This window comes from Narcine bancroftii, chromosome 12, assembly GCF_036971445.1.
Source record: "Narcine bancroftii isolate sNarBan1 chromosome 12, sNarBan1.hap1, whole genome shotgun sequence".
Taxonomy (NCBI): Eukaryota; Metazoa; Chordata; class Chondrichthyes; order Torpediniformes; family Narcinidae; genus Narcine; species Narcine bancroftii.
In genome coordinates, this window is record NC_091480.1 from 86,185,388 (window position 1) to 86,199,004 (window position 13,617).

General features: G+C 41.7%; 1 long non-coding RNA gene across 3 annotated transcripts in view; it reads left to right on the top strand.

The window, feature by feature from the left end:
* LOC138747354 (uncharacterized) overlaps nucleotides 1-13,617 on the top strand; it is a 50,333-nt gene that overhangs the window by 21,525 nt on the left and 15,191 nt on the right. For 2 of the 3 annotated variants that reach the window (XR_011347437.1, XR_011347439.1), the window contains exons 1-2: nucleotides 383-493; nucleotides 3,011-3,149. This is a non-coding gene — a long non-coding RNA (uncharacterized lncRNA). Of the gene's footprint in view, nucleotides 1-382; nucleotides 494-3,010; nucleotides 3,150-13,617 lie in introns of those variants that run through there. The other variant, XR_011347438.1, reaches the window with a different exon arrangement.

The following is a 13,617-nucleotide window of genomic DNA, read 5'->3' on the forward strand; positions in this document are numbered from 1 at the left end:
TGTCATTAATTGCCTCACCAGCCACCAACACCGCCAGGTAAATCGTTTGCAGGATTGACGTTGCATACTAATTAAATGAAAGCTTTTCATGTGTGCAAAGTTGAGCAGTTGGGAAGAATTCTTTCAAATTATTACTTAGTAAATGTTCCAAGACAATGAAACCTACAGCTTGATCAACCATGCAGTGAATGCTCAGCAGAGCTTCAACATTCCTGAGTTATTAACAAATTTGACAGTGAGGCCCTTATAAAATGAAATTGATGAGGATTGAGGCAAAGAGAAAAAAAATCAAGCTTCAAGATTCCTTTATTGTTATGTAATAAAATGTGTAATATTACATCAAATTTTTACACTGATACTTCAAGCCGGGTATCATCCACCCTTAATAAACCTCGCCTACCTGTATAAACACAATGAAGGTGGATTAGGAGGGTAATTTCAGTCCTTCTTTTTTTTAATCCACTAAGCATGCTAACATCAGAGGCGAAGCAGGGTGAGTATAAAAGGGTGTGCTGTGTTGCCAGGTCCAAACAGGCCGCTTTTGATCCAGGAAGCCAGCTTGCTGTGTAAAAGGACTCACAGGCCTGGCATTTCTTCTGTTCTGTGAGAACAAGCAGGCCAGAGACTGGTTGTATATATGGCAATAACATGGAGTTTTAGTGTAGAAGAGTAAGAAGGGGAAGCAAAAGAGAGTTCCCACTCCGCAGAGTTATTGAGTGCCCATGGATTCGCCCCCAGCCTCTGCAGCACTGGAGCTCCAAATCTGAACATCTGACCATCAGGAAGCCTTCAGTGCCCTTGACACCTTCCTGCATCCCAATTCTGATACTTGGTACTCCCTTCAGTCAGTCTCCAGCAGTCTGTAGACTTGCGAGATCCCCTTGACCACAGTCAACAACAGCCTGTAAGGATACCTCGCCTTGAGTCACCAATAGCTCGCCCCCTGTGTGTTCTTCAGCCATGGACACCCCCACTGTCCTGCCAGTCCATGGTTACCATCATGCCTTCGATCTCCATGAGTCCAATGGACTGTGATTGTTGTTCATGGATCTAAATTAACATGTTATCACTGTAATTGCGAGATGTTTACTTTACCGTTTCCTTTTTCCATATTTCTTAGTTTTAACATTTTCTTAGTTATAGGTCCTACATTATAAAGGCGCAAGCTTCCAGAAAAATCTGAATCATTACTGGTGTTCTCAATTGAACAATATTAATATATTATTTCTGTAGATGACACAGAGAGTTTGATATTTTGATAATGTTGCACATTTTGAATGTCAAATGTTTCAGTGTAGGCCTGTCAATCCAGTATCTAATTGTCCAGGAATTCTGATCCAATAATTAAGTTTCACTGCAGGGTTTTTATAAACTTTGATACCTAAATTCACTATATTAGCCTGCCTGGCAGGTTTTATGGGTTTTTTTTTTAGCATTACGTGTCAAAACTGTGCTTGTTTGTTTCATTCTATCGAAAGAATTACTTTTCACTTAAAGCTCAGTTTTCTTGAGAAATATCAACTGCAGGATTTTGGAAACAAAGCCTTACAATTTCTTGATAGCAACGAAATGGATTCTCAACCACTGCCAATGAGATTTTGGTTATCACTCCCAGGGCACTCTGCAGTTTCAGAATAATTACATACCAAGTTTGCACCACTTAACACCCACGATACATTCTGTGAAACTGGACGTTATGCAACGTGGATGTTCTGCGAACACCCTATTACTGTACATAGGATACTGAACGCGATAAATTAAACTGTTTAATTTTTTTTTCATTTTTTAAAAACTTTTATGTCAACGCTTTCTATATCACACACAATTTAGCAGAGAGGATCAGGGTCATTCACATCACTGTTCTCAAATTCCTCATAGAGTTTCAGGTCCATTGATGAACTGTCTGAAGGACCTGGCTGAGGCTGTCCTTGGGGAGGTGATGGCTTCTTCAGGAAAATGTCCAGTGTTGTTTGCCTAATTTGCTTCATTTTTTTCTTCATAAGTTTCTTTATATCCAGTAAACACTTTTCCCTTGCCTCTTCTTCAGTTCCATTTATGCCCTGTTCTCATGTCTCCGATTGGGATTTCTGACTGAACTCCATTATAACCTATCGATCACGGACAATGGATGTACATGTGGTCAGACGGATGTTAAGTGGTGCACACTTGTATGTGTATATTATTTCCCAGGAAAATAACACAACGTTGTCTTTTTGTTATCTCTGGTTGAAATGTATTAATGCTGCTCAAGGACAATTTGAAAGGATTTCAAGGTACCTGGCTAAAAGGTAGAATGAGTAAAAACACAGAAATTCTGGAGGATCTCAGCCAGTCTCACAGTGTCCATAGGAGTTAAAGATATATCACCGACAGCCTTTCTTCAACTGACGTTGACTACGTCTGGACGCTGCAAGGCCAGCTGAGCTCCTTCTGCATTTCTGCGTTTTTACTACAATCACAGCATCTGCAGACTTTTGTGCTTCATTCTAATTATGAACCTAAACAGCCAGGTACAAGATGTAAACGGTGACCTCAATGCATTGTCAGAATTTAGATGAAAACAGCTAATTACAACTTTGAATATGAAGATTAAAATTACTTTGATAAAATACCAGATAGTAGTTTTTTGTGACATTAAAGGAAGCCATTCAGTTTATTAAGCCGATGTCAGCTCATCGAGTTGTACCAGCAATCCCATCCTCCCATCCCTTATTTTACTGTAACCTGCTCTCCCTCTCACCTGATTGTCTTGACACACACCTGCAGGTAATTTACAGCAGCCGATTGACTGTCCTGCCATAGAACATTGCCCCGTCTCGCTTCTGCTGAACTATTGATCTGTCTCGTCCCACTGACCCGCTCCCGGACTATACCCTGCCCATCTACGTACCTGCTCTTAAATGTCAAAATTCAGCTTGCATTAGCCAATTCAACTGGCAGCTTGTCCTGCCGCTCTCTTCATGAAGAAGTTCCCGCCAATGTAACATTTCCCCTTTCTCTTTTAATCCAGATCCTCCAGTGTTTATCTCTCCTAATCTCAGTGACAGATGCACTGCATCCATGTCTTCAGAATGTGGAAGAAAATCGGATTGTCTTGAGAATCGCAATCATGAAGAGAAGATGTGAACATCAGACAGACTGCCTGGAAGGTAAGGTCAGCGAAGCTGTGAGGTGGCACCAGAAATTGAACCGGTGTTCAGCCAGGAAACAAAATGTGCTGAGGACAGCCACACAGAGCCTGTTAGGCTGGAGGGAGCTGGTTGGTGGTTCCCTTCAGCACCATCACATCTGCTGATTTAACCTTCATGAGAGACTTGCACTTGGGTGCAGAGTAGAGTTTTGAAGTCAGGAGTTGACACACAAGGTTAAGAACAGCAAAAATATTTGCAAGAACATTGAGAATGTTAGAATAAGCAGACCAAAGGTTGATCTTTATAAATCTTGGCAAGAGGAATGAAGAGAGAAAATATATGCAACATTTAAATCTATCTCCAGCACTTGCGTCTGAGACCCGCTCAGACAATGCACTTCAGACTTAAAACATCCAGTAGGTGGGGGAAAAAAACTGAGATTTCCTCTAAACCTCTTAACCTTTCTCTTATCCCTATGCCCAATGTTATCCAAAGGTCAGCTATTAAATTTCACTTGATGCATCTCACCCAGGGTCAACATTTCTGAGGATCTGTCCTGGGGCCTCGATGTCAATCACAAAGATGGCTCGCCAGCGGCTTATATTTTGTGAGGAGTTTGAGGAGGTTTGGTACGTCACCGAAGACTCTCAAAAGCTTCAGATGCAAAGCGTTCTGTATGCTTGCATTGCTGTCTCGTATGGAGATGCCAACGCTCAGGACAGGAACCAACTCCGGAGGGTTGTTAAATTGGCTGGTGACATCACCGGCACGAGACTTCACTACATTGAGGACAGCTACAAGAGATAAAGTCTCTCCTCACTCTGTTACCATCAAGTAAAAGGTACAGGAGCCTAAAGACGAGCACTCAGCGGCAGAAGGACGGCTTCTTCCCCGCTGCCAGCAGATTCCAGAATGATCCGTGAACCATTTTGCGCACTATTACTATATTCTTCTACATAATAATGTAGTAAGATGATGATATGAATGTTTGCACCGTGATGCAGCCGCAAAACACTGAATTTCATGACTTGTTCGTGTCAATAAATTCTGATTCAGTGAGCAAGCAAAACACCCTTTTGTGAAAACTCAAATTACTATAATTATACAAAGCCTTGGTAAGATTGTATGTAGCTTTAGTCATCTGTTAGGGATTATTCAGAACTTATGGTTTATTGAATAATGTATTCTTTCTTTGGCTTGGCTTCGCGGACGAAGATTTATGGAGGGGGTAAAGGTCCACCTTACATATGAGGTATTAATACAATGAGAACCAGTTTAGAAAACCTGCTTTAATATATGTTACAAGCAAAAATCAATTTTAAAATTAAAAGGAAAGTTTTGTTTTGAACAATCCTGTTTACAAAGTGCAGGTTGCTGTATTTAGATGGATGAGGTTGAGGGGGAAGGGGCATTTTAACATAATTAAATGGGGCTGTGTTAATGGCGGAATTACCTGCAGACATCTTCAGCTATTTTATTTTGCACCATTGTGACTGAGATCAAGAAAACTTCCAGACCAGATTTAATTTTGTCATCTTGGAAATCAAATCTGCTCAGAAGTATATTTGCTCAATCAACGATTGGGATATTTGTGTACACAGAGTCAGACGTTACAATGCTTTTGGGTGTTTGGATTCTCTGCCTTTAGCTTTTAGATTAACCAGGTGAATTGCTTTGGCCCATCAAAGGTGTTTGGCCATCCAAAGGTGTTGAGTATACTTCCATTGTATAGATGGAATTCATATGTTCACACAGTATAAATCATTTTTCAAACTTGTAAATATGCTTCTAATTCATTTTCTTTATAAACATCAGGAAGTGCATAAAAAAGTACCATGTACTTTGGCGTATAAGTTGTCCTTCAGATAAGTCGGGTCCCCGTTTCAGCCTCATTTTCATGGCTTTCTCGTATATCGGGCGTATATGTCGACCTGCCCAATAAAACATGTGGACTGAGCTAATGGGCATTGCCAGAAGGTGGTTGTTATCATGGAGCCTCCAGCAAAATGATGAAAGTACGAAGCGAGTTTTAAGAGAAATGGCCAAGAGACTCAGCAACCTACTGCTGAAATTTGTGGTACGTTGGGTTCTTCTTTGAGTAGTCTTCTACACCAAATCTATGTCAAGTGTTTTTTTTTTGTAAGTTGAATTTAAGGGCTCATTTTTGTATCTGACGCATAAGTTGACCCCTGATTTTGGAGTGTTTTTTGAGGGTTTCAAGACTCGACTTTTACCCAAAATATACGGTATGTCACCTAGTGCAGTACTCAGAAGAGTGGAGATTGTACAAAGTTTGACCAATGTGGAGCTGAAAAGAATTGTAATTGTATCCCTTGCTAGGCAATGCAATGCGATCTGTCTTTGTCGGGTCTCCTTATTCAAGAAAGGATATAATGGCCATGAAGTAACTGCAGCAGAGATTCACTGAACTAGTCCCACAGATAGTGGGTATGCAGAAGAGGAAAGATTGTGTAGATGAGATCTCGCTTCTCTTGAATCAGAACTTATTGTCATGAAGTTCGTTTTGAGGTGAGGACTCATTAAAACTTGCAGGGCTTTACAATCTGGAACTTGGGGAATGTTTACTAGAAGACAGAATCTGGCAAGCTCACAGTGTATAACATGAAACCAATAGCAAGCCTTAACTCTAATGTCAAGGGTGGAAGACACTTTTGCCTCATGCTGTGCCAGTTTAAGTTAATTGCATTTTTTAATTATTCGGCCAGGAAAGCAGCGCATTCTCAGTGGAATTAATCTCAGTTGAAGAAATACAGGTAAATAAATTGTTGTAAAATAGCAACACAATACTCTATGGGATGCTTTGATCCAAGCTGAGTGGTCTTCATATCAAAAGTACTACCAGAGCTAGCAAACCTTTGGTCCTAATGTGTTCCCTTGTTTCTACTTCCCGATTTAAGTGACATACGAGTTATTCAATTGGAATAGAGGGAAGGATGAACCCACTGGCTCTACAAAGAATTGAGGGAGGAACTCAGAAGGTTGGGCACCATCTATGGGTAGAAAAGGTCAGTGAACGTCTTGAGTCAGTACCATTTAGTAAGAGTGAAGGGGGGGGGTGGTGATATTGTGTATATAAAGGGGGAAAGTGGGCCACTCCCTCAAAAGATATAGATGGAAGGTGTGAGAGGTGGTGTAGGCAGGAAGAGTGAGAGACCACTCAGAGGGGGATGCTGGGAAAACATCGGGGGGGGGAGGTAAAATGGAAAGAGTGCAACCAGAAAGAGGTGGGTGGGGTTACCTAAAATTAGAAAAATCAGTGTTAGGTTTAAGGCTCTTCAGGAAGAGTATGATGCATGTTCATTAAGTTTGCATTTGGCCTCACCTTCACAATGCATTTGAGTTTCACTTCAACCCACTGGTTCTCTCTGGAGAGAAAGATATTTGACTTCTGTTTACACATTGCTTTACTTACCCAGGAATGCAATCCATAATTCTGGATACAAATCCATAGCTGTGATCACATGGGAAACATTAGCGGAAAGAACATCAGTTAATTTACAATTTATTTTTTTGTTTGGTAAATTTTCATTTATGTCCTAATGAAAGTCACTGGTGAATGAAAATTACCTGTGCTTGGTGGTGTTGGCAGATGAACTATTAGGACATATGGAAGAGGACGATTAAGAAGGAACCAGAACTGAGTGCAAAGGGTAACATATCAGTTTTAGGCCTGTGATAACAATCTCACATTTGGGTTCCATCCGCAAAGCAAAAAGACTCCAAAACGGGGTTTTGGAACAGAAGCAATGCTGCTCTATTAGAAATGTGGCAAGTCAATTTATGGAACCAGTCATACAATGAATGCACATTGAAATCTTTGGAAGCAAGTTCCAGAATCAAAGTTCTACTTTCTGATGTAATCACGACAAATGCAGCAGAAGACAAATTTTCAGATTCAGATTTCAGATTTATTGTCAGACATACATGACACCACATTCAACTCTGAGATTCTTCATCCATGCAGGCAAAGTAGAATTACCCCTTGATGGCAGTGCAAAAAAAAAACTTGACTCAACGTACGCATGTAAACAAATAAAGAAATGCAAGCCAACTATGCAATCAAGAGAGAAAAAAAAATCAATAAAGTGCAAAAGTATGAGTCCTTACATAAGTCCCTGATTTTGTCGTTGAGGAGTCTGATGGTGGGTGGGGTAGCTACGATTCCTGGACCTGGTGGTGCGAGTCTTGTCCCACCTCTACCTCTTTGCTGATGGGAGCAGCGAGAACAGAGCATGTGCTGAAGCGGTGCGGATCCTTGATTACTGCTGCTTTCCGATGGCAGTGTTCCCTGTGGGTGTTCGTGATGGTGGGAGGGTTTTACCCGTGATGTCCTGGGCTGTGTCCACTCTCTTTTGCAGGGCTTTAGGCTCAGGGGTATTAATGTCCCCATACCAAAGAGAGGTGACCCCATATCCCTTCTATCTGGTGTGACATTAAGCTGAGGGTCTGCCTCTCAATGGTGTTAAAGATATTGTGAAAGAATTCTCTAAAACTTGGTTGATTTTTCCTTGGTGTTCTCAACAAAAACAGATGAATGTCATTACTGTTTTGCCGACTGCTTGCATTTTCTGTGTGTTCTTTGCCTGGAATATTCCCCTGCAGCAGAGCGGTGATTCAGGTACTTCTGCGAATTTTCATTTTATTCCTTATTTTCATCAAAATCTATTTGTTCTGTTCTTGCAAAATAAGCAAGCTGACATCTTTACTGATAATTCTGCTTTTGATGATGTTGGTTCATGGATAAAATCAGATGATCTATTTCTGATTGCCTAAGTTCAGAACTGAGAGGTATATAATGAGATGGATATGTCGAGCATTTTCTGGACTTCTCAAGTGTGTTGATGTCTGTACCCATATTACTTTCTACTCTTACTGAAACAGAAAAAAAAATTATCCAATTTCTAATGCCTTTAATTCTCTGCATCTTCACATTTGGTCTTCTCACTTTTTTTCCCCCCACATGGAATGAAGACATCACTCGAGGGACATAATTGCTCTTGAGCAGGCCTGATTGAATAACGTGTCACTGACTTCATCAAGACCAGCATGGGCGAGCGTGTGCCCGTGTGCACATACCGCAAGTCCCCCCAACCAGAAGCTTTGGACTGAATCAGAAGATGTCCTACTTGCTGAGGGCGAGATCAAGGCCGGAGAACCAGATCTCCACAAGAAGTCCAGTTACGTCCTGCATGGGGAAAATAGTCCTCTGGAAGGCTATTTCAGCGAAAAAGAACCATAAATGGCTGTGATGCTTCACTACCTGATTAGCTAAACACTTTCTATGCCCACATTGAGAAGGATAACTCAACGGTGCCTACGAGAATCCCCGCAAAGGCAGAGGACACTGTGATATCTGTTTCTGAGGCCGATGTTAGGACATCGTTGGAAGAGCAAGAAGTAATTCTTCCGTCTGGGCTCTCTACAACTGGATGGCATTAACATGGACTTCTCGGTTTTTGCTAGCCTACTCCCTGTTCTCCCTCCCTTCCCTGTCTTCATTCCTCCAGCTCCCCCCTCTTCCCTCTCCATTTACAGAGCCATCCCCCTACTTCCCTTGTTTGCTGGTGTGCCCTTCCTCCCTTATCCACCTATTACCTGCTGCCTGCTCCCTCCACCCCTCCCTCACCATTTTGTTCAGGCTCCTGCCCACATTTTGTCCCTACCTTGAGGAAGGGCTTAAGCCTGAAACATTGGTTATGTACCTTTTTCTTTGCTACACTGTTTGACCTGCTGAATTTCTCCAGCATTGTCAATAAATTCTTGACTTTGGTGTTAATGGAGTATTTAAAGGAAGAATCTGAAGCATCTTTACCTTTGAATAAGTATCCGTGGTATGTGCAGTTCAATATTTTGACAAGCTGAATCATTTTTCAAAATGTATTGTTGTTAAACTTCACAATCCAAAGCTTTCTGTTATGCCAGAAGGTGCAAATTTACAATTTTTTTTTAAAATTACATTTCTATCATCCATTTTTTTATTGGAATCCTCAATTTGTTAGTTCTACCTGTTAGTAACTGAGTAGTTGTGTATCAAAAGTATTATTCTATTGGATACCAAGAGAAATTAAACATCAAATATTAAAAAGCCTCAGTCATACAGCACAATGAATATTGTTTGCCACAGCAATTTATGATACAAAACTTTGCAAAGTAGCAAATTATACACTTTAACTGATCAAACCAAAATTAAAGTTAGATCATTTGAATATCAAAAGTCTTATCATCCTTTACATGAACATCTTTTTGATTTCTGTCAAAAAATATTTTATATTCCAGTCAACACAATTTTGAGTGTTGGTCACCATGGTTGCAAGTTGTACCTATTACCTTTCTGTTTGAATAGAAGGAAGGTTCAACGGTTGTTTTACATGTTCAGTCATTAAAATGCACCAACACGAGGTTACCTGCTATGTGTGGCCTTTCACATTCAAAATGATGGCTTGCACTAATTTACACTGTTCAGCTCAGTTTTACTGTCATGTGGCTTTTGTCCAAATGTCGCTGATGTTTTGGAATATTAAGATTCAAGGTTCCCTTATTTTCATGGAACAAATTTGCTTTCAACTGCCGTGAGGCAGTCAGATTCGCCATCTTCAGAAATGGCCTGGAGCGCCTCCCACGGTCAGAAGGATAATCCTCTCAGAGTCCACGAGTATTCATGGATTTGCTTCCTGCACCTGCTACAGTCCAACCCATCAGCAGCCCAGGTTCCAGATCTGAACCTCCAACATGATCAGGACACCTTCTGTGTCCTTGGCACCCTTTCGCATCCAGGTTCCGATATCTGGTTCCCCCTTCATCCATTCTTGAGGCATCCTCTGCCGTCTGGTGCCCAAACTGGGAATCAAGTCATTGGGATGACTAAAATGAGTGATATTTTCATTCAGTGAATCATTTCAAATCCCTCTTGTATTATTTATTGTTAATTAAGTTGGTTTCTTTCAGAATTCTTCATTTTTCCATTCCATCTGACAGACCTTGAATGTTTCTTTATATTTCAGTGGAAACTCTTGTGGCCTGCTTCAGGCTAAGTCGACGAGATTGCATGGGGAAAATTTTTAATGAGTGTTCTGTGCTTCCATTCCTCTTCCTGTCCTGTTTTTTGAGCTCTGCCTCTTATTTGCCTTTTCCATATCATTAGTATCAGTGCAGATCTGAGCTCTTTTGGTCTTCACTTCAGATTTCGTGGGCTACAGACTCTTCTCCCTTCACCTTAATGTTGTTCTCTGCTCTATCTCCTCTTTCAGACAAGTCATTCCCAAGATCATTCCTCATGATTAATAATTTTAAGGTCAATCTAACAACCACTAGTTGGCCCAAATTGATGATAACTATTCTCAATCTTTCAGCTAGGCTGCTAAATTAGGAATGGACAGCTGTGTCCACAGAGTGCCCCAATTAATGTTTCAATAGAGGGGCAGTTATGATGAACTGCAAAGTGCGGATGCTACAAAAATTCATCTTAGCTGTTGCTTACTGAGAAAGCATTATACATTTTTATCTGATGCCCGAGAATGAGGCTGTATTTTGGGACTGGTTAAGGAAGAAAGTGGTCCAATGGAAATCTGTGATTGCCCATACTACTTTGAAATGCATTAGTAGCTTACCAGACTCTCAAGGGTCTCTGGGAAGTGAAGTGAGTGCTGACACGATCACAAGAGAGAAGGTACTTGGGAAGCTAAATGGTTTAAGGGTATTTAAGTCTCCTGGACCTGATAGAATACACCCTTGAGTTCTGAAGGAGGTTGCTGCAGATATTATGGAGGCATTGGAAATGGTCTACCAGGAATCTATCGATTCTGGCATGGTTCTAGAGGACTGGAGAATTGCGAATGTTACTTCGCTGATTTAGAAGGGAAGGGGGCAGCAGAAAGGAAACTATTAGTCAGACTTCAGTGGTTGGGAAGAAATTTGAGTCAATTGTCAAAGGTGAGGTTATGGAGTACAGACATAGATTAACTACCACCCGGGCCCAAGGCTCCCCCTGACCTTGCTCCCCTGTCCCTTGGCCCCCACCCTTTGTTGATTAGAATAAAGAGAAATTGTTCCTTTTATCAGCCTTTGGGTGTGATGCCCTCACATATTCAAAATGTATCCGCTGGGAATACACCAGTTGATGTTTGCTTGGAGGAGGAGAGAAAAAATATTATTAATATCAATCAAAACTTTATCTTACAGAAGCCTGTCTGCTAGCCATGAATAATTTGAAAAGTCTGTTAGTCGCAAAAGAATAAATAAAATCAGTTCTTAAAAAAAGTCTCAATACAAAAAAGTAAACCTCCTGTGAGCTACGTTGCATGAGCTGAGCCCTACTTCAGGAGGCAGACCTCAGGCTTACATGTGCGTGCAAATGCAAGCATTCATTGGGACCAGCAGAGCCTGAATTGATAGATGGGACCGAGACCCCGCTGCTGATTGACAGGGGAACGTGGTGGGTGGGTGGACCCAGGACTAAAGCGAGCCCATAATGACAAGTAGTTACATTGGTGTCCCAGAGGTTGTGATGGGCCCCCTTACCTTCTGAGTCCCTAGGCTTCAGCCTACTCAGCCTAATGGTAAATCCGCCACTGATTGTGTATCGAGAGGAGCATCACAAAATAGGTCCAAGTCAGCATTGTTACCTGAAAGGAAAATCATGCCTGGCAAACTTACTACAGCAGATAACAAACAGAATTGACAGGGAGAAGCCGTGGATATTGTGCACTGGACTTTCAAAAGGCCTTTGACAAGTTGCTTAACAAGATGAGAGCTCGTGGAATTACAGGAAGGATACTAGCATGGATAGAGCATTGGTTGATAGGCAGAAAATAGCGAGTGGGAATAAGGGGATCTACTCAGATTGGTTGCCTGTTACTAGTGGTGTTCCACAGGGGTCAGTGTTGGGAGGTTCTTCTTACATTGTATATAAATGATTTGGATAATGGACTAGATTGCTTTGTGGCTAAGTTTACCAATGACGCCAAAATAGGTTGCAGAGCAGGTGGCTCTTAGGACATGGAAAGGCTGCTGAGAGATTAGGAGAATGGGAAAAGGGATGGCAAATGTATGTTTCCCAACATTGTATTTTGTACAATTTGGTACTAGACATACACAGGCAGACTATTATTTAGAAGGGGAGAAAATTCAAAATTGGAGATGCAAAGGGCCTTGAGAGTCCTTGAACAGGATACCCTAAAGCAGGTTCTCCACCTTTTTCTTTCCACTCACATACCACCTTAAGTATTCCCTATGTCAGGGTTTGCTTATTTGAGAAAGGATGTGTTAGCATTGGAGACGGATCAGAGAAGATTTACTAGAATGATAACTCCGAAAGCTCTCCTCGGTCCACTGGAATTTGGGGCACAATTTGCAAATTGATTCAGTTTTTAAATAAAACAAACAAACATTTCACTCCCCCCTGCACCCATTCCACCCCCCCCCCCCACTCCCCCAGCTACACCACTGGCGCAGAGGTTTCGGGTCTGTTGTAATCTCTCTTCAACAGTGCCTGTCGGAGGTCTGCGCCCTAGGCAGCTGCCTAGTTGGCCTAATGGTAGCTGCAAGAACAGAATCTGTGCTAGGTGGTGTTTCCTTGATGATTGATGCTGCTCTCCGACAGCAGTGCTCCCTGCAGATGTTCTCGATGGAGGGGAGGGTTTTGCCTGTGTCCACTACCTTTTGCAGTGTTTTGTGCTCAGGGGTATTGCCACCCCCATACCAGACCATGATGCAGCTGGTCAGCACACTTTCCACCACACCTCTGTAGAAATTTGCCAGGGTTTCCAATGTCATACCAAACTCTGAAAACTCCTGAGGAAGTAGAAGTGCTGACGTGCTTTCAAGATACCATTAGGGGGTTGGGTCCAAGAAAGGTCCTATCACCCTGAAATCATTCCCATTGTAATTCAGTCAGTATTGACTCCTTTTCTATCCCGTGGTTCCGAAAAATAGCTCCATGTGATAAAATCTTTAAACTGCAACAAAGTCCAAGCAGGTGGCAGGTTTTCGGCAGAAAGCTCAGAATTTATATCATTCGATTGAGTGGCGGAGAAAATTGTTTCAGCCAAAAGCATTTTACAAGTTGGAGATTGTCTGTAAAGCTCAGAAACAAACAGAGAAAATGGGCTTCTCCCCGAAGCCCAACACAGCACAGGCAAGACTGAAGAGGCAGTGAAGCAGTCTTGAAGCTTCACAGGAACAACAGCAGGTGGGAGGACAAGGATCTTGAGCATGAAATGATTGAATGGCAGCGCAGAGACACAGCAGCTCCAACACGGAGTGTAGTCAGCAGCCTATTGCTGGAGTTTATTTGCAAATAGAACTCCAACTGAAAATAAAATAGATTAAAAGGAAGACACACATGAGCCGATTAGGGAAGGTTATGTCTTCTGCGTAGTTAGCTTTGAACGTAGCGGTGTGGTAACAGACTTTTATTGTTAGAGTTTAGAATGTGCTAAAGGCGTATTTTCAGTTTATTTATTGGATG